The sequence below is a fragment of the Siphateles boraxobius genome, unplaced genomic scaffold (genome assembly GCF_051911475.1).
Source record: "Siphateles boraxobius isolate OS27281-9 unplaced genomic scaffold, OSU_SipBor_1 13, whole genome shotgun sequence".
NCBI classification, from domain to species: Eukaryota; Metazoa; Chordata; class Actinopteri; order Cypriniformes; family Leuciscidae; genus Siphateles; species Siphateles boraxobius.
Window position 1 is genome coordinate 12,212,008 of NW_027508733.1, and position 24,612 is coordinate 12,236,619.

Sequence of the window (24,612 nt, forward strand, 5' to 3'; positions counted from 1 at the left end):
TAGAGTGCCCAAATGGAGGACAGTTAAAGCTTCTAGATCTTTTGTTTCAAATGCAGTTATGAGTGTAAATACTTATCTGAAACAAAGATAAAGGTACCGTGAACTTTAATAGTAGCTAGAAGTATTGTAAATGCTCGGGGTTTGTGATGTTTTATAAAATTTGTATGTTTGTGAGGTTTGAAGCTGCTAAAATTGCCCTGCAAAGGGACAAATAAAGATTTACTACTACCTTAAAGATTTACTACTAATGTCATTTTTTGCCATGCTCCTATTCTATAAAAACTGTATTCTTTTTGCTGGTGGGATTCTCTCTGAAATTGTCTGAGATCCTCCAGCCATGGTTAAAGCATATTCAAAGGCATTGTCTGGAGTCGAATCATTGCTGCACTGCAAGTTAGTTATTAGACGAGACGAGACCCAGATAAAGGAAATTAACGTTGATTGTAGATATTCGGGGACGTCGATTGTAGACGAGACCTAGGTAGACTTTAGTCAGGTGCGAAAAGACGAAAAAATCTATTACATTTTGGCGAGCCAGACAGGAGTCCTCAGAATCTCCCTCTGTCGGTGGATGGGGACGAGGAACTACATTGTCTGCATTCTGCCAGACTGCAGAACCCTATTCGACAGAGGGACCGTTCGAGATGTGCTATAAAATAACTTAAGTATAATGACAGACTCCATACTTTTCCTTTAAAATACTTCTACATCAATTAATGGTTTAATTGAATTTTGGATTCTGTGAAGTAAAATTATTGAAGAAAACTAGTGATCACAATTCAAATATTTAAGAGTTAAATTATGTTTTTCTCTTGGCTATTAAGGGCAATGATATGGTTAAATTCAAACAAGGTTGTATTTGTTGAGTATTTTATTTGTTGTATTTGAGAGTGCTCCCAGCAAGCTGTCAATAAAACTTTTTTCCTTCAAAGAGTAACTTGTCATGCTGGACACCTAGGGCCCGTTCTTCGTACGTCACTAACTCACTTAGCTGGATTTGATTATTGGTGATTTGTAGGGCTGCAACTAACGATTATTTTGATAATCGATTAATCGGACGATTATTTTTTCGATTAATCGATTAATCGGATAGAAATTAAATTAGATTTTTTTTTATTATAACTAATAAAACCGTAAATCAGGGTATTTATGTGTAAAAGTGTACTTTAAAAAGTGCAAAAGCCACACATTGAGTTTTACTAATATCAATATTTGCATTGTTTTTAATGATAATTGCTGATGGCAAGTTGACAAACATGATTATTGTTAAAAAAATGATATCCAACGTATTATGTTTTAACACAATTTTTGTTAAAACAAATTTACACAGACATGTTGTTCAGATGTGAATATCTGAACTAAAAACAAACTAAAAACATCTAAAATATATAATTCATTTAATTTTTATTTAAAATTAATTATATATAAGGAATATAAGGATAAAGAATATAATATATATTATATATATAATATATAAAAGAATATAATATAAGGATAAATTGATTAAATAAATATAGAAAGACTGAAAACAATTGTGTGAATGTAGAGCCGCAGTAGATCGCGTTTGAAAAACAATTAAAACTTAGTAGACAAATGCTATAAAAAGAGAACGGAATGGAGGTAACGTTACCCAGAAAGCTAACAGGCTTGAGTAAAGGACAGGAGAAATTATGCATTAGTGCACAAGCATTCGCTGAAAACCACTGAGTACAGTGTCTAAAAAACAATATTTTACTGCTGCTGTTATTAACTGCCTTTGTATTTAATGCTTCACTTTGTAAACACCGTTTTAATTTAACCTATTTCTGCGGTAGCGCTATTTTAATCCATCACTTACGTTGCGAGCGAACTGATTGCACAACCTGATGCTCGAGACAAAATACAGACATCCCGGAAGTCCCGGGAGTCTCCCGCATATTGATTGCGGCTCCCTGATGCCCGCGAATTAGTTCAAACTCCCGAAATCTAGAGCGCGCAAGCAAGAGCACACATGCGAGACAGAAGAGATATGGCGTTATTATCCTGTCAAATGTCGAGAGCGCATTATTGTAGCGCGAAAGTACATTAATATTATGCGCGAGCGTGAATCTCTCTGCTCGCGCGCGGAATATGATGTGCCGAGCGTGAATCTCTCTGCTCGCGCGCGGAATATGATGTGGCGAGCGTGAATCCCTCTGCTCGCGCGCGGAATATGATGTGCCGAGCGTGAATCCCTCTGCTCGCGCGCGGAATATGATGTGCCGAGCGTGAATCTCTCTGCTCGCGCGCGGAATATGATGTGCCGAGCGTGAATCTCTCTGCTCGCGCGCGGAATATGATGTGCCGAGCGTGAATCTCTCTGCTCGCGCGCGGAATATGATGTGCCGAGCGTGAATCTCTCTGCTCGCGCGCGGAATATGATGTGCAGAGCGTGAATCTCTCTGCTCGCGCGCGGAATATGATGTGCCGAGCGTGAATCCCTCTGCTCGCGCGCGGAATATGATATGCCCAGCGCGAATCTCTCTGCTCGCGCGCGGGAACTGGGCACGCGCTCTCAGATACACTTCTCTTGTAAGAATTCTCTCTCTGGGCTGAGTGGGTTCGCTGCCTTGCTCAGAGAATATGCCTGCACTTAAAACGTGTTCAGTGCAATCGCGAATTGCTCCTCTTCCCCAGCTAACAATTTTAGGTTATAAGAACGTTTTCATAACGTTCCCATTAAGTTATAAAAACGTTATTTCTGAATGTTCTAGGGAATTTCAAAAAGTCCAGTTTTTTAGACGTTGTATTAACGTTATTTCTTGGTTATAAGACCGTTCAATTCTCCCGTTATGTAAACGTTGTATTAATGTTATTTCCTGGTTATAATAACGTTAGAACGTTCAATTCTCCCTTTATATAAACGTTGTATTAACGTTCTTGCTTGGTTATAAGAAGTTATTCAAACGTTCAATTCTCCCATTATATAAACGTTCTCTTAATGTTTTTCTAAGATAATGAAAAATGTTTCATTCATAACAAGGTAGCCTATATAATAGGCCTATATGAAGAACCTAAAACAAGAACTTTCAGATTTTAAAATTAAGACATAAATAAATAAAAAAGACCCATGAATCATGTCAATAATATGTGTAATGTAGTCCACTGAAGTCGAGTTGAATTGAACCCAAGTAGGCCTATATTTTTTCCAATAAACCGATTTGGGTTGAAGTGACCATATGAAATTAACATGAACATAAACTTGGAAATTGTTGTAAAAATTAGCTATATAAATTAAATTAACTTTAACTTGTGAATGTCATTGGTTGTTTTTGGTCATAATCCTTGTCCTTGTGTTCCCATTGTCTCTTGTCTAGCTTTGTTCCCTGTACCATTGTTGGTGATTCTATGTTTAGTCCAAGTTTATGTTCATGTTAATTTCATATGGTCACTTCAACCCGGTTCAATTCAACTCGACTTCAGTGGACTACATTACACATATTATAGACATGATTCATGGGTCTTTTTTAAAAATTTTAGGTTCTTCATATAGGCTAGGCCTATTATATAGGCTACCTTGTTATATAAAAAACATTAAGAAAGGTTTTAATAATTATTAAAACATTTCTTAATGTTTTTTTATTGAATGAAACGTTTTTCATTATCTTAGAAAAACATTAAGAGAAGGTTTATATAATGGGAGAATTGAACGTTTGAATAACGTTCTTATAACCAAACAAGAACGTTAATACAGCGTTTATATAAAGGGAGAATTGAACGTTCTAACGTTATTATAACCAGGAAATAACATTAATACAACGTTTACATAGCGGGAGAATTGAACTTTCTTATAACCAAGAAATAACGTTAATACAACGTCTAAAAAACTGGACTTTTTGAAATTCCCTAGAACATTCAGAAATAACGTTTTTATAACTTAATGGGAACGTTATGAAAACGTTCTTAAAACCTAAAATTGTTAGCTGGGGAAGAGGAGCAATTCGCGATTGCACTGAACACGTTTTAAGTGCAGGCATATTCTCTGAGCAAGGCAGCGAACCCACTCAGCCCAGAGAGAGAATTCTTACAAGAGAAGTGGATCTGAGAGCGCGTGCCCAGTTCCCGCGCGCGAGCAGAGAGATTCGCGCTGGGCATATCATATTCCGCGCGCGAGCAGAGGGATTCACGCTCGGCACATCATATTCCGCGCGCGAGCAGAGAGATTCACGCTCGGCACATCATATTCCGCGCGCGAGCAGAGAGATTCACGCTCGGCACATCATATTCCGCGCGCGAGCAGAGAGATTCACGCTCGCGCATAATATTAATGTACTTTCGCGCTACAATAATGCGCTCTCGACATTTGATAGGATAATAACGCCATAAAGAGACTGCTCCAAACCGTGTAGCGCGCGCGCTCGGCAGAGCGCCTGAGGGAGAGAGACCTTGCGTGTGTGTGCGTACCAGTAAACGCTCCCCGTGACGTAAGCAGACCAACTAATCGATAATGACATTCGTTGACAACGATTTTCATAATCGATTATAATCGATTTTATCGATTAGTTGTTGCAGCCCTAGTGATTTGGCATGATCTTGGATTGTTTGGTTCTTCGACGCTCATCCTGGACTTGCTGTCATAGCAACAGGTCCGTAAGCTTGAACCTGCTGGCGAGCAGGCTTATTTCATGTTAACAGGATTAGATCCCGGCTTTATAAGCGGAGGTGATCCGGGAAGTCTTTCGCAGCCATGTCTTTTCCGTTTTTACGACAAGAACCTGTTGCTGAAGGTGCCAGAATAATTCGAAGAGCTTTTCAAATTAATCGCGTATTGCGAGATAGATAGGATCCTTTAGTGCAGCGCGATAATATACTTATTGAGAGATATAGTGTTTCTGTGAGGGTGTCATATACACTATTAATTTGTTGGAACCACACACAAATGTAAATGTCTTTAACAACTGCACAAACTGTTTGTATTGCATTGAGATTCTTTGCGAGTGGCACTTTCCTTTACACTATTGGAGATGCGGAAAACTTGGGGAAAAGTGCTGTCTGTCGTGCCAGTCGCAAAGTTTATCTGGCACTCAAGCAGTTTTTAGGGGTTTTGTGGTATTTCCAAGCCACTTCAGACCACAGGTTGTGAAGCAGAATTTTTTGCCATTGCAGGTACATTATAATTGTTAATGAAGATCATGCAACCATGATCATGCCAAAAAGTAGGACTTACAGTATGTGTCCTTCAGGCTTCCCTAACGTGATTGGTCCCAAAGAATGCACACATGTCCCCATCAAGGCCCCACCAGGGCCCAAATGAAGGTGATTTTGTGAACCGGAATTTTCTTAATTCCAGATTAGTAATATATCAAATAATTTAAGAAAGTAATGTAATCAAAAAGTATGCAGTTGACTGATTAAAAATATCTTAGATGGTGTGTGACTCCATGTCCTACATCACAAATGTGGAAGAAAAAAGGCCTGGTTCTGTGCATGACTCCAGGATTTTCAGTCACATTTATGCACATTATTTGAACGTGGTAAGGAATTTTTTTTATATCAAGCTCACTGTATTACATACATTTATTCTGAGTCTAACTAAACTGATTTTATAATCATATATAAGCAGGCAGTATTTTATAACGCCATTCCCTGACCACAAATCCGTTTCAATGCAGCTCTATCCAGGACAAGGGCATGCATTGAAATGACCTTTGGGCAACTAAAGGAAAGATTTCAGTGTCTGAGGGTTGCACCTGACAGGGCCTGTGACATTATTGTTGCATGTGCCATACTCCACAACATTGCCACCATCAGAAAAGGAGAGGACCCCTGTGGTGGAGGTGCAGCCTGATGATGACCTCCAGCCAATGCACTTGGACCCATCTAGTGTCCAATGCACTTGGCAGAGCTAAAGGAACAGCGTTTTTACCTTCATCAAATAAAGGTTCATCAACCTTCATTAAATGAATAGAAGACTATTATTATTCAATTATTCTTTTTCAAGAAAAGCCAGTGATGGGCATCTTTTGCCTGCAATAAGATATATTGTTATCCAAGGTCAGCAATAGTACTCTGTGTGAAATAGTGTATTAGCACTTACTCTGAAGTTCCTTTTGAAGCAACTCAATCTTAAGTGCCAGTTTTTTTTCTTTTTTAAGGTGTCAAGTTCTATTTCTGTTGTTTTTTCAGGTCAAAATACTCAATTTTCTGTAGTAGATTCCGTTTATATAGGGTACGGATATCGCCCTGTGCCATTTTTGAATAAAAAGAATTACCAAAAAAAATTCACAACACTGGCCCAGCCGAGGTATAATGTGGGGGTGCAGGACCACCACCTGTTATTTTCTGCTCCATCTTTTTTTTGATTGCTGTTATAAACAGACAAACACATCATTTAACATTTATTTTGGTAAAAGAGCCTAAACAGTAGAAGTAGAAAAGATCACCATTTTGAAGAATTTTCTTGTATTTCACTTTTACTTGTTCCCATGTTCTATTGGGTCCTGAGGTGGCTCTGACATTAAGCAATTATGAAATTATAAAAATACAAGAATATATACTGTAATAAGTGAAAGATCCATAACATGGAGCACTTACACATTTAATTTGTCTGCTACTTTTTGCCAGCCCTCTCTCCTGGCTTTTGCACACTTTGAGGTGTTCCCTGGCGTTTTAATTAAGTTTTCAAATTCTGCATATCCTTCAAGCAATAACTCCTGCTCTACTGCGGTGAAAAACTGAGCGTGTTCTTTGGCCACGGTGAGCAGCCAATAGCAGCGTTGCTGATCAATGTTTCTACTATCGACACATATACCATTTTAAACCAGCGCATGAACGTGCAATTATCTCAGATAACTCAATCCAGCTATACTAATCATAAACAACAGGCGTGTTCGAAGAACCCAATTTTTTGCAATTTTGAATTTTTTGCATTTTGAAATAAAAAAAAAATGCAGAAATTGTCAAAATTCTAAATCATAATATACTGAACAAAATTATAAACGCAACACTTTTTTTTTGCCCCCATGTTTCATGAGCTGAACTCAAAGATCTAAGACTTTTTTGTATGTACACAAAAGGCCTATTTCACTCAAATATTGTTCACAAGTCAAAGGTCCTGCCAATATTCAGCAACTTCGCACAGCCATCGAAGAGGAGAGGACCAACATTCCGCAGGCCACAATCAACTTTCTTGTGCTTCTTTACTTCTCCAGAATGAGAACACAGATGTAATTTAAAAGCTCGAACACTTCTGAAACTCTTCCTGCACTGATAGCATGTGTTACGAACTGCTCCGAGACACGAAGGTTGAGATCCAAATGCAGCTTTAATTAAGGGACAATCCAGACATGTAATCCAATATTACAGGCAATTGGTCAAAACACAGGTAGGCAGTCCAAACAAACAAAACAGGCAGGGGTCAGAGGTAAAAGAGTAATCCACGGAACAGGCAAGAAATCCAAAAACCATGAGACATGAAACCAGGGAAAATGCTCGGAAATGTGCAACAACATACAAAACTTCGCAGTGAGTGAACATGGAATAAATAGGCAGATACTAACAAGGTAATGAGAGACAGGTGAATGCAATCAGTGATGATGAGTCCGGGCAGTAAGTTCTGGGAAATGTAGTTTGTGAGAGTGCCAATAGTCCAGGGTGAAGTGCCCTCTGGAGGCTCTCAAGGGCACTCCAGCTGGTAACCGTTACAGCAGTGGTTCTCAAACCTGTCCTGGATGACCACCAACACTGCACGTTTTCTTTGTCTCCCTAATCAAACACACCTGATTCAACTCATCAGCTCATTATCACATGGGTTAGAACCACTGCGTTACAGCATGTGTGCAGCTTCTCTCAGTAAGAGTTTTTTTTGTGTGCAGTTTCTCTTTTAAGTGCTGCTTCAGTTCACCCTCTGTAAAATATGTTTTTCCACAAACAAAGCACACATAATCCTTCACACCACTGTGTCTTTTCTGGTGTGATTTTAAACCATTTGGCCATGAAAATCCCTTTCCACACAAAGAACACACATAAAGCTTCTTTGAATGAACGCACAGGTGCTTCTTCAGGGCACCTGCCGAAATAAATTTTTTACTGCACTGATTACAGTTAAATGTTTTTTCTCCAGAATGAGAACGCAGATGTACTCTAAAAGAACTTGCCAATGTGAAACTCTTCCCACACTGATCACTGATTACGGCTTCTCTCCCGTGTGGATTTTCATGTGATCATTAAGGGCTCTTTTTCGTGTGAAACTCTTCCCGCACTGATCACATGTGTACGGCTTCTTCCCGGTGTGGATTTTCATGTGATCATCAAGGGCTACTTTTAGTGTGAAACTCTTCCCGCACTGATCACATGTGTACGGCTTCTTCCCGGTGTGGATTTTCATGTGATCATCAAGGGCTACTTTTAGTGTGAAACTCTTCCCGCACTGATCACATGTGTACGGCTTCTCTCCGGTGTGGATTTTCATGTGATCATCAAGGACTACTTTTAGTGTGAAACTCTTCCCGCACTTATCACATGTGTGTGGCTTCTCTTCACTATGAACTATCATGTGATCTTTAAGACTTTGTTTGTATGGGAAGCTTTTCCACACTGAGAGCAAGTGAAATTTTTGTTGGCTCTTCTCGGTACAAGTTTACTTCCAGTCTGTGAGCAAAGATTTTTCTTCAGTTTTGACACGATGTTCCTCTTCCGCTTCATCCAGTTCTTAACTCTCCTTAATCTCTTCCATCAGGTCTAACATAAAAGTTAAAAACGTTAAATTTTCAATAAATCATCCCAATTTTTTTTTTTTACATTTGCTCTAATATAGTTATATTAATAGTTAGTGTTCTTGTTGTGAACAGGCCTAAAAACTTATTAACACCATACCAGTTAAAGTTTGATTACAAACAAAGACTGAAAAAAAACATACTTTTAAGAGTAAAACAATATAATTTAATTTTCTGAAGTAAATGCAAGGGGATTGTTATGCAGTTGTTCTGGGTGGGTGCATAAAACCTGTCAAAAGAGCAAACCTCCAACCTCTATGATTTCTGCTCTTTAAATGGTTTGCTTGTTATTTTGTTGTATTGTGCACCATATTGCATTTGTAGTAAGACATTTATTGAACCGTTCAAAGTGTTCACACAGAAAATTCAGTTATTTATACAACCATGTTGTTCAAAGCATTTATTATTTTTCAATTTTTCATTTTATTATTTATTTATATATTTAACTTCTCAGTGTTTTTTTGTGGAATTATATATATATATTTATTACATATATATATATAATTTTGTGGAATTAATTGTGATTAATTCACAATTTGTTGTGGTAATCGGAACGGAAGAGTGGTTTTTGATCCGCGACTAGAGCGATCCCTCACTGTCACCCATCTGCCTGGCTGCACAGGCAATAATTCAGCCGGAACCGAATCATGTAAAGAGTTCACTATGCTAGGCGCATCCAAAATAGCATCTAAAGCTCTAGCACACTTACTATCCTCAATTAAAGTTTGGATGCGTGTTTCTAATTCTGAAATCTTCTCTGTCAGCCTGACTGTTTCCTTGCATTTATCACATATAAACCCTATATTGCCGATGGGGAAGGATATGCTAAACATTTAATATGAAGTGCAGGTGACAATAACAGGACAAGACATTACTCACCATGTTTGTTGACTGATTCTTACTCACCTGGGCTTTTTATGAACTCAGAGGCGTGGGCGCACGAGAGAAAAATAAATAAATAACTGAGCGCACGGGTGGCGCGTTAACAGGCTAGCGAGTTACTAGCCAGGCGCTCAGCGCTCATGTACCCCGCCTGGAACAGCCTTACCTCGGCTAGTGCTTCTGACGTTCTAAAGTTTCATAACTTTATATTTAGGCTATTTAACGTTGTATCCTGATGTGTGTTTGACTGAATCGTTTACTTTATTTCTTGTCTTGTATAGCTTTTTATACCTTTTAGGCTACTTATACTGTTATGATGGCTATTACTGATCAATAAAACTGAAATTTAACAAAAAAGAGACAGTGTTGTGTCATTTTATTTTATATAGCCTATGTAGGAATATTTTAAAATATATAAATTATATTTGCATATTTATACATTATCTTCACTGTATGTAGGCCTAGATAAAATAAAATGACAAATCTAATGTCAGTTTAATGATCAATTTTTCATATTGTCTATATTATTCTGCAATTGATATTATTTGTATTTGCTGTTCTTATTATTATTGTTATTATAATATTATACCACTTGTGATTATCAATCTATTATAGTTATGCTATCATAGTCACTAACTTATTATTTTTACTGTCTATATACTGTAATTGATATTTCTTATTATATTTATGCTATCATAGTCACTAACTTATTATTTTTACTGTCTATATACTGTAATTGATATTTCTTATTATATTGCTATTATTATAGTATTATACATAAACTATATGCTATTATCAATATTTGTATGATTGTTTTATTGTACTTATGATATTATATAACTATACTATCCATTACTATTTTATTTGCTGTATACTGTTTGTTTATTTTATTGACTAAACAATTTACTATTACTTCTCACTTTATCTTATATTTACTATTTGCATTTCACTGTAGTTGTACCATATCATATGTATTACCATAAAGGATCCATCCGTTATCTTTGTTATTGCTAAAATCGGGTCAATCACAGAAAATGTTTTTTCCACAATAAGAAAACTTTACTTCATTTAATGTGAACATTAAATTAAATCTTAGTATGGGGGTCTTCACAATTCTTATCCAAGAATAAAAAGCCAAATAGCCTACATGACAAGCCTTAGCTTTGACAATTCCTAATATTTTTTTTATAAGTCTTCGAGATTTTAAATAACTGGAGATGAAACTTTTTGTACACCACATACAAACCACTGAAATCAGCTGATAAATGTAAAAACATTTTTTGTTTTTATCCAGAAAAACCGTAGCTCAACCGTCTCATCAGAGGTCTGCTGTATGCAGATGACTTAGTGTTACTCTCACCTACTAAAGAAGGTTTGCAGGAGCACCTCAACCTCCTACAGAGATTCTGTCAGACCTGGGCCCTGACAGTAAACACAGTAAAGACTAAGATAATGATCTTTCAGAAACAATACAGAAATGAGATTACACACAATTTCTATTTGGACACCATTACAACACACAAAAAACTACACTTACCTTGGCCTCGACATTACATACACAGGGAACCTCAACATGGCTGTGAAAGATCTGACCTATGCAATAAAAATAAACATTAAAATCTATATTCCAATTGAAATATGGCTTAAAATTTTCCAATTTGTACTAAAACCAATAATTCTATATGGTAGTGAAATTTGGGGGCCAAAACTTAATAATGAATTTGACAAATGGGACAAAACAATCATAGAATCTTTCCATACCGAGTTCTGCAGAGAAAAACACCAAATAACCTGTGCAGAGCAGAGCTCAGCCAATACCCCTCTTACTAAAAATACAGAAAAGATCCATTAAATTTTACAATCACTTAAAATCAGTTAACCCCCAGACATATCATCACAAAGCCCTAACATACCAGGAGCTGAAAGCAGAAAGAGTCCCCTCAGCCAGCTGGTCCTGAGGGTCTCTGCAGTAACAAGTCCCCAACAGCCTCAGGACAGCAACGCCAGCTCAAGAACAAACCAAATTATCAACAAGCAGAAAGAAAAATATATTGAATACTGGAAAGAAACGACCAAAACACAAAGTAAATTACAATGTTATCTGACCCTAAAAAGAGAATTCTCACTGGCAAATTACCTGAGTACAATAAAATGTCCTAAACTAAGAAAACTGTTGACAACATACAGACTGAGTGAACACAGCCTGGCCATAGAGACGGGTCGGCACAGACAGAGCTGGCTTCCACAAGAGGAGAGACTCTGCTCTCAGTGTGACCGGGGACAGGTAGAGACAGAGCTGCACTTTTTAACCTCATGCCCCAAATATAATACACTAAGACAAAAACACTTCCCAAACATTTCCCAAATATACCCTGAATTCGAATCCATATCAGACACACAGAAACTCCCATATCTACTGGGAGAAATGCCCAAATGAGAAATAATTGCTGCAAAATATGTCTCCTCATGCCATGAAATGAGGACATCCAGTGGAACATCAGATGGATAAATAATTGTACAAATTTTCAAATAATTATTATTTTGATTGTTTGATATTTTAGTAATTGTTTTTTTACATTTGATGATGATTTTTTAAATTTATTTCTTTATTTTTATTGTTTACTTTTATTTATCTACATATAGCCTATGTTTGTATGTCTATTGCTTTGGCAATATTGTGCTATTTTACACATTCATGCCAATAAAGCTAATTTGAATTTGACAAGACAAAAATCCAGTGATCAAGTGCCTTTAGGGAGATGATCTTCTTCTGCTAATGTTCCTGTCTGATTTCCTGGTCCCATCTCCCACACTGGTTATGGCCAGTCCCCTGGATCCGTAGGCACCACTTGTGAAACACTGCGGGAACGCCTCTTGTGAAACACTGCGGGAGCGCCTCTTGCGTTGTGCGTCATGAAGCACGTATGGAATCAGCCCAATGGCGAGACGGAACGTCACGAGTGACGTCATCGACCAGGAAACTATAAAGCACACCCCTGAACACAATGGCGACAGCTTCTGTTGTCTTCAGCAAGCGCTCTGTGTGTGAATCTGTCCCTGTGTTTTTGTCTGTTCTTAGTGATTTCTAGGCAGGAGTTTTTCACTTAAAAAAAACTATATATATATTCACACATATCAGTATGACGAGCGAGCAGCAATACAGAAAGTGTGTTCCCCCCTGTACTCGTTTTCTCACGGGTGGGGATACACACGATCTGTGTGTTGTTTGTTTGGGAGTGCAGCATGCCCAGTCAGCTCTCGAGGGGGCTGATTGTGAGCATTGCGAGCGTTTTCCATTAAGAATGCTCCGCTCCGGCCGATCACTCTTCGAGGGGAGTGGTTCGGTTCGCGCTCCCCACGGCTCGGGTCCCGCTTCTGTCGAGGCAGAGCGGCGGCGCCTGTCGTGGGGATCGCAAATGGATCTGTCAGCGGGGTTTGATACGGGCTCTGCCTTATCTCAGCCTTTACCTGCCAGTTCCAGTGCCTCAGTTCCGGGTGTGGAAGCACGCATTGCGGTTTCTTCCCCCCAGGCTGAGGCACCAATACTGCAGCTATCCAGTTCTGAGGAGCTGGATGTTGTCAGTATTGAGACAGGGGATGTTGAGGACTCGTCACCTCATTCCCCTGAACACGATGAGCTTAGGAATATGTTTCTAAAAGCAAGCTTGACGAACGATTTTTGCCTTCCCGCGTTCAGCCTCCACGGCGGTGCCTTCCGTTTCTTCCCGATCTCCACACCGAGATGTCGAGGTCGTGAAAGAGACCCGCCTCTTATCGTGTGTTTAGCCCCCAGACTTCCACATATTCTAATATATCGGGGGCTAAGTTATATGGTTATGGGGCGATGCCCAAGGCGAAGGAGACTCTAGCTAGCCATCTTTCTGCTGAGTCTTCCTTGTCTCTTAAGAAACCAGCTTTACCCACCAAGCCTCTCAGAAATACTTCGGCTCTGGTGGGTAAGGCTTATTCGGCGGCTGGTCAGGCTTCGGCGTGTCTGCACACGATGTCAATATTGCAGGCATACCAAGCCGATCTTTTAAAAGATATGAGTGAGAGTGAGGAGGTCAGCACTGACGTGGTTCGAGAACTGCGTCAGGCTGCAGATTTATCTCTGCGTGCCACCAGGGAATCGGCTAAACTAATGGGCCGTTCTATGGCAGCTCTGGTGGCCGCAGAGAGACACTTGTGGCTTAATCTGCCTGATATGAAGGATAAAGAGAAAGCTTTTCTTTTGGATGCTCCACTTTCTCCATCTGGTTTATTCGGTGACGTGGTAAACACGGTCATAGATACATTTCAGGAAGAAAAGAAACAAGCTGCAGCTTTTCAAAAATTCCTCCCACTTAAAGTTCATGTCCCAGGGTCTGCTGGGCGAGGGCAGACCAAGCCGTCGACTAGCTCCTCACATAGGGTGCAACAAAGGCAGAGTGTCGCGTCTCGTGGCCCCCCTTCTAAACAGTGGGAACAGACGCGACAGTCTCAGGCGAAGCCTTCTAGTGGTAAGACTGATCTGAGGACAGTCATTATGGATAGGAAGGCTTCGTCTAAGAAGCCCTGACGCCACTGGTGTCAGGATGCTGAGGGTGGTCCCCACCGTGAGAGGGAGGTGTTCACCGCTTCAGACGGTGCCCGTTTTCTCACAGTGCCCTCAGGGGTCCCTTCTGCCAACCCCGCCTTCGTGTCGGGGCGCAGACGGGCCCAGCGTGCGCTTTCCCGAGGGATGCTCGCCCCCTTTGAGGAGGGGTTTAGAGCAGTCAGACCAGTCGTCCCCTGCCGGTGCGCCGTTACAGGGCGCTCTGTCTGCTGCTCAAAATATTCCAGAGGCCAGCCTCGGGAGGCTGATACCCTTAGTAGATTTTCTGGCAGAGTGGAAAAGTCTTCCAAAAATATCTCAGTGGGTTCTGCATTCGATAGAAAGGGGTTATGCCATTCAGTTCAGATCTCCTCCTCCTCGATTCAACGGTGTCCTGCCCACCGTGGTGGGCCCCGAGCAGGCTCTGGTAATGGAAGAAGAGGTGAAAACGCTCCTTCAAAAGGAGGCTATAGAACGGGTTCCTCCTCCCAGCGAGGAGTCAGGTTATTACAGCCGATATTTCATCGTTCCAAAGAATGATGGGGGGTTGCGTCCAATTTTAGATCTGCGCCTATTAAATCGTGCTGTAGCCAAGCTCAAATTCAAGATGCTAACGCTAAAGCAAATCGTGTCACAAATCAGGTCCGAGGACTGGTTTGTCACGATAGATCTGAAGGACGTATACTTCCACATCTCCATCCTTCCGCAACACAGGAAGTTCCTGAGGTTCGCTTTCGGGGCGAAGCGTACCAATATCGTGTTCTTCCATTTGGCCTAGCTTTATCTCCCCGCACGTTCACGAAGTGCATGGACGCAGCGCTAGTCCCGCTGCGGCTCCAGGGCGTTCGTATACTGAACTACATAGACGATTGGTTGATTCTCGCTCAATCGCAGCAGCAAGCGGCTCGGCATCGAGATGTCGTCCTCGCACACATCAAAAAATTGGGGTTGAGGCTGAATGCCAAAAAGAGTGTTCTATCTCCATCACAGATAACATCTTTTCTGGGGGTACTATGGGATTCTGTGTCAATGCGGGCTCGCCTGCCCTTATCGCTTCGATTCTCTCAGCTGTAAAAAGAGTAAAGCTAGGCCAGTTGCTCACTGTAAAGCAGTTCCAGAGACTGCTGGGTCTGATGGCAGCGGCGTCCAGTGTTATACCCTGCGGCCTGCTGTACATGAGACCATTACAGTGGTGGCTCAGGACCAAGGGGTTCTCCCCGAGGGGAAACCCCCTCCGCGTGATCAAAGTTACACGGAGTTGTCTCCGTGCTCTGGTCATGTGGAGGGATCCTTGGTTTCTGTCCCAGGGACCTGTGTTGGGAGCTCTTTGTCGTCGTGTAATGCTAACTACAAATGCTTCCCTCACAGGTGGGGGGCGATCATGAGTGGTCGCCCAGCCCAGGGTTTGTGGCAGGACCATCATCGATTTTGGCATATAAATTGTCTAGAGATGTTGGCAGTGTTTCAGGCTCTGAAGCACTTCCTGCCAGACCTGAGAGGTCATCATGTTCTTGTCCGGTCCGACAACACAGAGGTGGTCTCTTACATAAACCATCAGGGGGGTCTGCGCTCTTGCCCGTTATACAATCTGGCTCGCCGGATCCTTCTATGGTCCCAGGGGAAGCTTCTCTCATTGAGGGCGATTTATCTCCCGGGGTATTTAAATCGGGGAGCGGACATCCTGTCGAGGCAGGGGCCGAGGCCCGGGGAATGGAGACTCCACCCCGAGGTGGTGGAGCTCCTTTGGCTGCAGTATGGTCGTGCCGAGGTAGACCTATTTGCGTCCAGGGAGACATCACACTGTCCACTGTGGTTTTCTCTCAGTCATCCAGCCCCGCTGGGGTTGGACGCTATGGTGCAGGCGTGGCCGAGGTCACGCCTGTACGCCTTTCCCCCGATTGCTCTGCTCCCAGGAGTTCTGGAGAGGGTTCGCCGGGACGGGGTCAGTCTATTATTGGTAGCCCCGTTTTGGCCGGCCCGAGTATGGTTCACGGACCTAGTGTCTCTTCTAGACGGCTCTCCTCTGGAGATTCCGATCAGGAGGGACCTTTTCTCTCAGGCAGGGTGGGAATTATTTAATTTTAGGGGCAAGGCCATTTGGCCTCCACCTTTTCTTTTTTTTTAGCGGCACCAAGGCCATATGACAGGGCACAAAGGCCATTGAGTACAATTCGATGGTTTTCCCATTCAGATTGATACCATAACATCCTAATTTGGAATAAGACATGGATTATGACTTTTTTTAATAAAAAATACATTTTTTACCTTCTGTGATCTGATTTGGCTTCAGATTTAAAAAAAATCAGACAGAAAATATAATATTTTATGTATAATCAGGCATGAAAACGGTTCAGGGGTGAAAAAGGTGAGAAGGATATTACCCCTCTAGGGGGGTCCGGGGGGCATGCTCCCACGTAAGAAAAGTTATATATACCATATTTTAAAGCATCAATCTGATGCATTTTTAGATGCATTTTTTTGCATACCAGCGCAGTTAAAAAAAATCAAATAGAATTTCTATAACTGTGTTGAACTGATAATCACTCTTATGTGTGTTAAACACAATCTACTTAATACAGACAACTTCATTATAAAGAAAAACAACAAATAAAAAAAAATATGATCATAACCAATCATGACAAAAATTCTATTATAAACTAGATTAGTGGATAACTCAGCGGTAAAATTTAGTCTATAAAAATCACAAATGTACAATAATTTTATCAAATCTGAACATTTTAGTGAAAAAAACATTATTTACTGGGGAACAAATAAGAGACAATAAGTGTAGCACTAAATCTGGTAAAACGTTACACATTGCTCTTTGTATTGTTGTAAAATACATGAATTAAAAACAAGATAAAAATCAGAAAGATCAATTATTTTATATATAGTCTAGGCTACTATAAAATTAAGACATTTTTTTAAATGTATATCACAGCTGTTTAATGAGGCAGCAACATTTGATAGATAGGACAGAACAAAAAAGGCTATTAAGAATCTTTCATTGCGCAAAAGTATTATATGATTATGAAAGGATCCAACACAGTGCGGCTCAAAGCGCTTATGCGCATCCTGAGCGCAGAATGAGGCGCTTGAAGCAACACAGAGTCACAGCGCGCAGCGCGTCGAGTCCGCATTGAAAAGTTCAAAGCACAAAGGAAAGACATATCGATGCGTAGTGTATTATACAGTATCTATGCAATAGTTTATTGAGCCTTTTCTTTTAACAGTTTTAAATTTCAGTTACTGTGCGCGTGAAGAACAATTATAGTGCTCCAGTGTTGTGATCTAACAGACACACGATAGAAAGTAACATGATTAAGGTACAGCAATACAGTCCAGCAAGATAGTCATTTTATGTGAAACCATAGAGCTTTATCTACAGATCAAGTATAATAATATTAACATTGAATCATCTTGGAGAGGGTTTCATCTGTAACCGAACGCGACGCGCTGTTTGAATGCTGAATGGAGAATGACTGACAGTCGCAGCGGAGGGAAAAGTTTTCGTGAACTTGAATTTAATGACTTAAATTTCTATCCCACATCATAGGATATATAGTATGGCTTCATATAGTATACCATTCTATTCAATTCAATAAAATATTATTCCTGTTAATAGAAATCTGATGTAAACTGAGATTATATAAATATTTCTCCAAATCTGCACACTTCTGAGCTAAAAGCCGTGAGTGACGTTGTTTTATGAATCGCTGTCATGACGACAGCACATGAGTTTTTTATGAATGGGAACGCGATGGGAAAAAAAAACGCTTCAGTGCGCCGACGCACTGGTTATGACACTGCACCTGCGCGAATCCACGAACTAATTGAAGTTCAGAGACTACTTGGGTGGCCCACTTTGCCACACTGGCGCTTTATACATGGAACTTGGACAGGGCCAGGGCACACAGGCCACTGTGGCCGTACGATGATTTTTTTTTCACGGGGCATGAAGGCCAAAGTGTAGGGCAACGGCGGCCATGGCCGCGGTATAATTCCCACCCTGCTCTCAGGCGAGCGGGTTGATACTTCACCCCCGCCCAGAGTTGTGGAAGCTATGGGCTTGGCCTCTGAGGGGGCCCAGCTCGTAGGGGCTGGTCTCTCAACCGAGGTTGTTGAGACCATCCTTCATTCCAGAGCTCCTTCCACGAGGAGGTTATATGCCTTGAAGTGGAGACTCTTCACTTCTTGGTGTGGAGAACACCTGTTGGACCCAGTTAACTGCCCAGTGGGTGCAGTGCTGGAGTTCCTGCAGGAGCGTTTCTCCTCAGGGCTATCCCCCTCCACACTAAAGGTGTATGTGGCGGCACTTGCTGCTTACCATGTCCCTTTCAGTGGAGTCTCACTGGGGAGACACCCATTTATAACTCGCTTTCTTCGTGGTACTTTGAGGCTGAGGCCTGTAGTCCGCACGAGGGTGCCAGCATGGGACTTTGCTATCGCTAGGGGTGGGAATCTCTAGGCCCCTCACGATTCGATTCGATTACGATTCAGAGGCCTGCGATTCGATTCAAAAGCGATTATCGATTATCTGAATCTTTTGTGTGTGTGTGTGTGTGTGTGTGAATATAAATACTTTGCTTTAAAAGTACAAATGACCCATAAAGAATTAACGTACAATATATTTTATTAACATTGCAAAGAACCAACAGGAAAATAAATGTGTGCCTGAACTAGCAGCATACTTGTAGTAAATTAATAATATAACAACAACAGGTGTTCTGACGATTCATGCTACCCATCGAGATGTGCTACTTACTGGTGCATGTGCAGACTCATTTTTCTTCTGCTTACCACGCCCATAAATCTATGCATCCTTGCTGTGGATACTTGTAGGAAACTTTGACAGGTCAAAGATGAATATTTGATGATAATTTTTACTTTTCACACCGTTTTAAAAATAAAAACAGTATATTATACTGTACTCTTAACTTCGAATTTTATTATAATTTTATTTCATATAATAATATCATTTTTACTTGTTATATCAAATGTGATAATTGCTAGTTCATTTAAAATATCCAAATATGCTCCCCATACACTTACCCTGATTAAAATGAAATAACGATGTTATAATATTGTGAGATTTACACCATTATGGAAACAATAGAGAATGAATCAACATTATCTATGATCGATTCGCGTTTGGGTAGCATTTTTCGACAAGGCAGCAGAAATCGTCTGAACACCGGTACACCCCAGAGCCATAGAGAGAAACGGCTCTGGTACAGCCGAGTGTTTTTCCTCCTCTGGGTGGAAACGTGTCATATGGCTTCTCATATTTGTCGTGTTGCCGAAATATTTTAGTTTTATTCTACAAAGCTTACAACTAGTGTGGCTCTTGTCCAGCTCCTTTCCCCCTTCAACTTCATAGAAGCCAAAATATTTCCACACGTCAGCTTTTAACGAGGAGGGTGTTTGGATTTCGCGCTCAGCCATCGCGTCTCTGTTATGTGCGCACGCCACAGACAGACGGTCCGGGCACTGCACTTCCGCGCTGCAGAGTTCCGTCTTTTGCGTTCCGTCAATATTACGTCATTATAAATAGGCTACATATCTAAAAAAAAAAAATTTTTTTTTTTTGAAAATCGATTTTTGACATTTGTGAATCGATTCAGAATCGTCCACGTCCGCATCGCGATGCATCTAAGAATCGATTTTTTCCCCCACCCCTAGCTATCGCCCTAGAAGGTCTTTCCCTAGCTCCCTTTGAGCCTATTGAAGAAGTTGCTGATAAGTTTATTACTTTGAAGACTATTTTTCTCCTTGCCATTTCTTCTCTTAAGAGAATCTGAGATATTCAGGCTCTCTCGGTTGCTCCTTCGTGTTTGGAGTTTTCACCTGGGATGGTGAAGGCTTTTCTCCACCCCAGGCCAGGTTATGTCCCTAAGGTTCCTACCAATGTGGCCAGACCTATAGTTCTGCAGGCCTTCTGTCCTCCTCCTTTTACATCATCTGATCAGGAAAAACTTAATCTGCTCTGCCCTGTTCGGGCTTTAGATGCTTACGTCCACAGAGCTGCCCTGTGGAGGAAATCAGAACAGCTGTTCGTTTGTTTTGGACCACCTAAGAAGGGGTCCCCAGTGTCTAAGCAGAGGATGAGCAAGTGGGTGGTTGAGGCCATCTCACTTGCCTATGAGTCGGTTGGTCAGCCTGCACCTTTGGCTGTCCGAGCTCACTCTACCAGGAGTATGGCGGCTTCCAAAGCCTTATTGTCAGGAGTCTCCCTCCAGGACGTTTGTGATGCGGCAGGCTGGTCCTCACCGCATACTTTCGTCAGGTTTTATGACCTAGACCTCAGCTCCACCCCTGGGGCGCAGGTGCTTTCGGCTGAATTTAATCTTTGATTCACACAGTCGGTCACTTGCTCTTATGGCGACGTGGGTATTAGCGTTCCCGCAGCGTTTCACGCAGCTCGACGTTCCTGAAAGGGAACGTCCCGTGTTACGTATGTAACCCTAGTTCCCTGAAGGAACGAGACGCTGCGTGTCGTTGCCATACTCCCGGCATTCCCTTGATCGACTTGCTTCAGACTTTTTCCAGAAGCTGTCGCCATTGTGTTCAGGGGTGTGCTTTATAGTTTCCTGGTCGATGACGTCACTCGTGACGTTCCGTCTCGCCATTGGGCTGTTTCCATACGTGCTTCATGACGCACAACGCAAGAGGCGTTCCCGCAGCGTTTCACGCAGTGTCTCGTTCCTTCAGGGAACTAGGGTTACATACGTAACCCGGGACGTTTCTAGCCTATAAGACCTTGATTAGCTGGTGGTCCAGGTGTGTTTAATTGGGGTTGGAGCTAAACTCTGCAGGACAGTGGCCCTCCAGGACTGAGTTTGGACATCCCTGGTTTAAATGGTTCGTTTTTACCAACAAACTGGAGAAGAAACAAAATTAGGCTAACCTATATTTTTCAAAACCTGATACAAAAACTCTTGTGATTACATTTTTTGTTGAAAGTTTTCTTTGTGTTAATTATTAATTTGATTAACTATTTGATCAAAGTGCTATTTTTATTTTCCTGAAAATTTTTATCAAGGTGTTTTTTTGGAAAATTAATGAAATTGATCAAAAAGTCTAATATTAATGCAATTAATCCCGGAGTACACTTGAGCACACAAACATTTTGTAGATGTAAAAAACGACTTTTTTTTTAATAAAGGAGGGAAAAATAAAAAAAAAAGTCACATATGCATTATAAAAAAATTGAAAACAAAGGACAATACAAAAATCATAATAATGTATAATAATTCAATTTATATAATAAAAAAATTATATAAAGGATTAAAAAGTCTTAGATATTGTTCTTCTAGGAGAAACTTTGAGTAAATCTCAATCTCAAACTTGAAACTGTTGGTTTAAGGGTGATTTTATGGTCACTTATTTCGGATAGTTATATTAGGACTGGATTATAAACTCATACTGCTCGACATTTCGTGTTTTTGAGCCATAACTACATTAATAATTTTGTAACATTTTTCCTTATATTAAGAGTGATTGTGTTTTTTGATTAATGTGTGCTTTACGGGATTTTTTTGCATTTGGGAAAATAAAAAAATTGCAGAAATTGTTAAAGGTTCCCATGACATGAAATTTTCACTTTATGAGGTTTTTTAACATTAATATGGGAAATTTCAATCGGTGTAAACCGAGCTTTGGCTATCTTTCTCTGCCTTTGAAAAAATGAAAGCTCAGACGCGCCGATCTTGAATCTCCTCCGTATGACGTCATACGGAGGAAAGGTGACATCCCCTTTCTCTGCTTTGCCCGCCCAGAGAATTTGGCCCGCCCATGAGAAAACGAGTCAGGAAGTACGAACGCGCGAGCGCGATTTGATTTTTTCCTTGAGAGATATCATGGCTTGTAAACGAGCGAAGCATGGCAGTTGATCTGTGTTCGGATGTACAAATGAACACAAAAGTATTTTTTAGTTCCTTCATCCGAGCCTCTGAAGAAACAATGGGTTAATTTTATTTTCTCTGGAAATGCGCCGACACAACTTACCAAAGTTTTGTGTGGTCCAAACATTTCACCGACGAATGTTTCCTCAACTTGGGCCAATACAGAGCTGGCCTCAATGAACGTCTAAAAATAAATCGATCGAGCTACCAAGCAACAATTTCTGATGTGTAGCCTAATTGTTCAAGTTCAGACAGGTAATCTTTCTCTCAATCGTTCAATACTGTTTATGCATCAGTAAGTCAAGCCAGTGACTAAAAAATCAACTTCACATCGTTTCTTTTAGTCGGATGAAAATAATCTTATTTAAATTGTGAACAAATTATATACAGAAAGCGATCAAAGAACAATCTTTCCGCACAGCGCGAGTTTATCTGGACAACTCGTTATGAAATCAATGACGCACGTTACAGCACAACGAAGCTCTTACTGTATCATCGTGTTTGCATTGGTGAAAGCAATAGAGAAAGTGCAGAACCTGCGTTGCAGTGATAAGATCTTTATTCTCGCGATCAACAGACTGTCATCTGCTTGCTCAATGCTCATCACGGCAACATTTTATGTGATGGGAATAGATCTAAATACTTTAAAAACTTCTCACGATTCGTTAATCTCGATAGCTGTAATAGTAAAAACGTATAATAGCTGTAGTAAAAGTACTCGAGAGAGTTTCACATGTAATACGTAGCTATTTCATATGCAAGCATGTCAGCCAATCACAGCAGTGGATGTTTACACTGAAGTCTCACAGCAGACACGCCCCTTCAAACAGAGTGTTCAAATGTCTCTCACACTGCTTTCGCACTGGTATGTGTTTTTTGGTGTACTTTAAAAAGCGCTCAGTCGTGTTAAACTTTTTTCACAAGCAGAACACATGTAAGGCTTCCCCTTTGTATCAACGTTCTTGTGCTTCTTTCTTTCTCCAGAATGAGAACACAGATGTAATTTCAAAGCCTGTACACTTCTGAAACTCTTCCTGCACTGATCCCATGTGTGCGGCTTCTCTCCGGTGTGGATTTTCATGTGATCCTTAAGGAGTCTTTATTGTGTGCAGCTTCTCTTCTGGTGCTGCTTCAGTTCACCCTCTGTACAATATGTTTTTCCACAAACATAGCACACATGATTCTTCACACAGCTGTGTCTTTTCTGGTGTGATTTTAAACCATTCACCAATGAAAATCCCTTTCCACACAAACACACGTAAAGCTTCTCCTCTGAATGAACGCGCAGGTGCTTCTTCAGGGATTTTTCCCAAGCAAAATTTTTACCGCACTGAATACAGTAAAATGTTTTTTCACCAGAATGAGAACGCAGATGTACTCTAAAAGAATTTGCCAATTTGAAACTCTTCCCGCACTGATCACATGTGTGTGGCTTCTCTCCAGTGTGGATTTTCATGTGATTATTAAGGTTTCCTTTAAGTGCAAAACTCTTCCCACACTGATCACATGTGTGTGGCTTCTCTCCAGTGTGGATTTTCATGTGATTATTAAGGTGTCCTTTAAGTGCAAAACTCTTCCCACACTGATCACATGTGTACGGCTTCTCTCCGGTGTGGATTTTCATGTGAAACGTAAGGTTTGATTTTATTGTAAAACTCTTCCCACACTGATCACATGTGTGTGGCCTCTCTCCAGTGTGGATTTTCTTGTGTCTTTTTAGGAGATATTTTAGGGCAAAACTTTTCGGGCATTGATCACATGTGTGCAGCTTCTCTCCACTATGAACTGTCATGTGAAATTTGAGACTTTGTTTATATATGAAACTCTTCCCGCACTGATCACATGTGTGCTTCTCTCCAGTGTGAATTTTCATGTGATCTTTAAGACCTTGTTTGTATGGGAAGCTTTTTCCACACTGCCGGCAAGTGAAATTTTTGATGGCTCTTCTCAGCACAAATTTACTTCCAGTCTGTGAGCAACTCAAAGATTTTTCTTCAGTTTTGACACGATGTTCCTCCTCCGCTACATCCAGTTCTTCACTCTCCATAATCTCTACCGTCAGGTCTAGCATAAAAGTTAAAAAGTTAAAATTTTCAGTAAATCATCAAAAAAACTTTTTTTTTTTTTATATTTGCTCTAATGTTGTGAACGGGCCTTAATACTTATTGACACCACAAGTTAAAGTTTGAGTACAAACAAAGACTGGAAAAAAAAATCATGCTTTTAACAGTAAAAAAACATTATTGATTTTTCTGAAGTAAATGCAAGGGGTTGTTATGCAGTTGTTCTGGGTGGGTGCCTAAAACTTGTCAAAAGAGCCCACCTCCAACCTCTATGATTTCTGCTCTCTAAATGGTTTGTTTGTTATTTTGTTGTATTGTGCACAATATTGCATTTGTAATAAGACAATAAGATTGAACCGTTCAAGGCTGTTCACACTGAATATTCTGTTATTTATACCCATTTGTTTTTGTGTGGAGATCTCAGAGCCTAGGCTGCCTACAGAGACGCAGTTTTTGGA

General features: G+C 40.6%; 1 pseudogene; it reads right to left on the minus strand.

Annotated features, from left to right (window-relative positions):
• Nucleotides 1-7,769: 7,769 nt before the first annotated feature.
• LOC143736332 (uncharacterized) lies at nucleotides 7,770-24,325 on the minus strand (annotated as a pseudogene).
• Nucleotides 24,326-24,612: the final 287 nt, after the last annotated feature.